The sequence below is a fragment of the Rhodnius prolixus genome, unplaced genomic scaffold, assembly GCF_049639745.1.
Source record: "Rhodnius prolixus isolate KJV_2025 unplaced genomic scaffold, Rpr scaffold_16, whole genome shotgun sequence".
Taxonomy (NCBI): Eukaryota; Metazoa; Arthropoda; class Insecta; order Hemiptera; family Reduviidae; genus Rhodnius; species Rhodnius prolixus.
In genome coordinates, this window is record NW_027411616.1 from 4,264,706 (window position 1) to 4,269,343 (window position 4,638).

General features: G+C 30.4%; 1 long non-coding RNA gene across 1 annotated transcript; it reads right to left on the bottom strand.

Annotated features, from left to right (window-relative positions):
- Window positions 1-873: 873 nt before the first annotated feature.
- On the bottom strand, window positions 874-3,311 carry LOC141457482 (uncharacterized). Its single transcript, XR_012460387.1, has 2 exons — window positions 1,744-3,311; window positions 874-1,680 (listed from the first exon to the last, which is right to left on the bottom strand). It is a non-coding gene; the product is annotated as an uncharacterized lncRNA (long non-coding RNA).
- Window positions 3,312-4,638: the final 1,327 nt, after the last annotated feature.

A 4,638-nucleotide genomic window follows, 5' to 3' on the forward strand; every position in this document is an offset into this window, starting at 1 on the left:
AAGCTCTGTTACCTTTATTTATAAAATACTTTGTTGCAGACGAAAACTTACAAACTGAATTGAAGGGTACGCCTTTAAAACTTCTCCGAAAAACCATTACTTTAGATATATCGGCATTCACTTGTAAAGAATTTATATGGCAATATTCAGAAACAATTTGCAATTTTTTTTTAGCATCAGACCATGAATCAGCGAATAACACCAAGTCATCAGCAAACATTAGAGTTAAAATATCAACAGACCTCGTGATCGAAATTCCTGAGACACCTTTTTCTCTAAGAAAATCCGCAATAAAGAGAATAAACAATTTAGTTATATCCATCTCCCAGTTCGATAAAACATTATTCACTGATAATTTAAATGAGGCATTTTTGTATAATTTACTAAATAATCTAATAAATTTACCACTCACTCCAAGAGAATCTAATTTAGCCCATAGTTTATTATGATCGACTGAATCGAACGCTTTTCTAAAATCAATAAAAATACCAAATAGATACTTTTTTTTTAATTTGAGATTGAATGCTTGCCACTGAAGACAAAATAAACAAATTATCCACACAGGAGCGCCCATGTCTGAATCCAGATTGTATAATACCGTTTAGCTCTACCCAAGTCACTAGTCTTGTACGTAGTATTGAAGTGAATAATTTCGTTATTGTGTTCAAAAGTCGAATACTGCGATAACAGTTCGGGTCATGAGCATCTCCTTTTTTAAATAACAGAACAGATACTGTATTATTTTTAAAATACGTATATTGGGCAGGTTCATTAATAAGTAGTTCACCAGTTAACATACCTTTATTAACTGACTTACATGTCTAGTAGTGATCCCCACTACTTCTCTTACTACTACCTTTGTACATATACAACATCTTCCTTTTTTCTTTTTTTTTTTTTTTTTTTAATCATAAACTAAAAATACGCTGGAACACTTAGTATATCTACTATACTCTAATAATCTACCACAACTTAACTGAACTGACTAAACTGAAAATAAACTGTATCACTTAATTAGTCTACTCTACTACGAGATTTTACTTGTATTGAACTAACAATATTTCATTTTTCTTATATAAGATATTTCAATTATTCTTGATATTTTACTGGTACAAATATTTTACGACCATATTTGGTTGTGAACGGTCTCAGGGTACCATTTAACTTCTTATTAGATTGCGGAGTTTCTATTTTAAAGTTATTAAGTGATTGATAAGAATTTCTCCTGACTAAACTTTCATTTTCTGTGCTAACCCCATAAGATCTATTGTCATACTTAGCTACTATCTTTCCTTTCTCCCAAATTTTACCTTTCCTATAAAACACATTTTCATTAAGTTTAAAATCACTTCTTTTCCGGGTGCGTCTGTCACAATATTTTTTCATATTGTTTTGTTTATTTGTTAAATACTTTTTAAACCCACTAACTACTTTGGGACGCAACCTTTCTTCTGTAGTTGGCAAGTTTACTCTTAACTCTCTGCTTTATAATAACTGAGCAGGAGACCACGGACTTCCTAATACTGGACTATTTTTATAATGTAACAGAGATAACTCAAGATCAGTTACATCTTCTGTACATTTTTTTAACATATTTTTCGATGTCTGTACTGCTCTTTCCGCCATACCGTTAGATTGTGGATAGGTCGGACTCGTTAAAATGAATTCTATACCCCACTGCTTGGCAAATTTTCTATACTCAACAGAATTGAACGGATTATTGTCTGCTACTACCAAACGAACTAAATACTTCTTTTAAAACATTTATTGTTTCAGTGGCAGTTTTATTATTTATTGATTTTAACTCTAGCCATTTTGAGTAGTAGTCAAAGATGACCAAATAGTACTTTTTTGAAAATTCTAATATATCTATGCCTATTTTCACAAACGGAATATCAGGTATTTCATGCGGAATTAATGGCTCATGCCTATTATTATTTTGATACTTAGCACATGTTTCACACGATAACACATAATTCTGTATATCTTTAGTTATGTTTGGCCAATATACACAATTTCTAGCGACTTTTTTAGTTTTGGTGATACCTAAGTGTCCCGCATGTGATTTTTTAAGTACGTCTTTTCTCAGTTTTAGAGGTATTACTAATTTCGAATTCAAATACAGTAACCCCTCCCTCATTTTCTAGAAGATTATCTCTAGCTCTAAAAAATAATTTCATTTCCGGTTGTAGTCTACTTTCTGATTTGGGCCAACCTTCACGACAATATTTCAATATTCGATTTAATAGTGGATCATTGGCAGTTTCCTCTTGATATTCTTGTAGTTTCTTTCTTGTAGCTGACCATAATCACAATCTTGTATTAACTTTTTTAAATCCATTACAAATGAATCAAATGATTGAATTCGTTTATTAAACAAATAACTTGCAGTTATTAAATTTTTCTGTGGCTCTACATACCTATCAAAAGAAGCAACCACTTCATTATAATCGTCTCTTTTCTCTTCCGGTAACTGAAAAGTGTAGTATAACTTCCTACCTTCAGCTCCTAGTAAATTTAAGAGAACTGCTACTTTTCTACCAACTGTTTTTTTATCTTCTGTTATATCAGCTGCCTTTATAAATATTTCAAGCTCAGCTTTAAAGCTTCTCCAATTCTCTGCCACATTACCAGTGAGTACTAAAGGTGATGGTGGTTTAAAACAGTCCATTTTATTAATTTTATTATTCGGCACTGTTTTTTATTATTAACTGTCACTATTATTACTTCACTTCACACTTTTTAATTGTAATTATTAATAATTATTACTTGAATTGTTCACCCTCGACTGCGCCACGTATTATTTTTAAAATACGTATATTGGGCAGATTCATTAATAAGTAGTTCACCAGTTAACATATCTTTATTAACTGACTTACATGTCTAGTAGTGATCCCCACTACTTCTCTTACTTACTACCTTTGTACATATACAACAGATACAACATTAAATAGATTTAATAAATAATGTTCCCATGAAAAACTTCATACGGGATCCCATCTAGTCCTGTGGACTTTTTATTTCGGGACTTACCTATCGCATACTGGAGTTCTGACAAGGTTATATTACCATCAAGAGAAGGATTTGAATTATTGCATAAAACAGAGAGTGAGGGGGACGAAGTAGTAAAATGTTCACAAAAAAAGTTATACCATAGGTTTATGAATTTATTAGAAGGCTTCAATTTTCTAACTACTTGCCAAAATTGTTGAGAATTACCAACTACTGCCAAATTATTTTTTATTTCCTCATAATATTGTTTTTTAACTAAGTAACTTTAAATGTTTTCTATAAGTATTTCTCAATGTTATATAATTTGTCAATTCTGAATTAGAAAAACATGATTTTTTCCATTTACGATAGGCTATACGCAGTTTTATTTTTTATCGGTAATCCAGAGGAACAAACAAAAATAACTATCGGCACTATTAAAATAAATATTGGAACTATTTTGTAAATTTTCATGAAATATTTTAATTAATGAGTTATCCCATTTCAAATATTTTAAGTTTTTATTTAACGTCACCGGATGTACACAATAATTTTCTGAGTTTTTAATACTTTGCACTTGAAAGTATACACGCATTATGTTCATAAAAAGGAGATAAATTTTTAATTTTCAAGTTAGCAATTTCATGAAGCAAATTATAACTACACCATACCAAATCGATCGTACTGCTATTGCCTGAAAATGATATAAACGTCAATTTAGAAGGTGTGTCAGATTTTGTCCGACCGTTGCAAACAGCTAAACCCAAAGATTCCATGGTAGATTCTTCTGTTTCATCTAAATCACCGATGCGACAGTTAAAATCACCGGCAATAACATATTTAGTGTCAATTGGAAATTTTTCATAGGGTCTGTGTATGTATTCTGTTAGTGATTCAGTATAAAATATAATATCACAACTAGGGGGCCAATAGTTAATTCCTATTACATATGAATTATTATTCAAATTGATTTTAACAAATAGCCATAACACACATTTATCTAGCACTTCCAGAGTATAACCTAAATTAGATTTATAAAATAACATTATGCCACCACTTGCTCCACCACGAGATTTATCTTTTACAGCGCTAGTATAGCAATATTTATATTCTTTTAGAAAAGATGGTAAACAAAAGCGATCCTCTAATACCCAAGTTTCAACAATGCAGAGCAAATCGTGTTTACAAAAATAATTAATTTGAGGTTGATCTAGATTATTTAAGTTATGCAAACCTGAAATATTCCATATTAATTCTGGCGTTTAATCAACCCTTATACTTAACTTTTTAAACTGTAAGTTTTTGTTAAGGAGTAATGATCTAGTCATTACTGCCAATCCTAAGTCATTAACCCTATCTACCTTATCCAAAACCTTAAGTCAGTAATCCTAATCCTAAGTCAACTATCTAAATCATAAGCAATCAATCCTGACCAAAGTCAAAATTAGCCAATCTTAAATCAATTATCCTAAGTCATTAATAATAATAAAAAAAATTCAATTCATAGCGAATAAACCTAAGTCACTTAGATCTAATACTAAGGAACAAAAAACTTAAGTTAATCCTAAGTCATTATTAATTAATCCAATTATCCTAACCCAAAGTCATTAATCTAATCAAATTATCGTCAAATAATTACTGCATTCA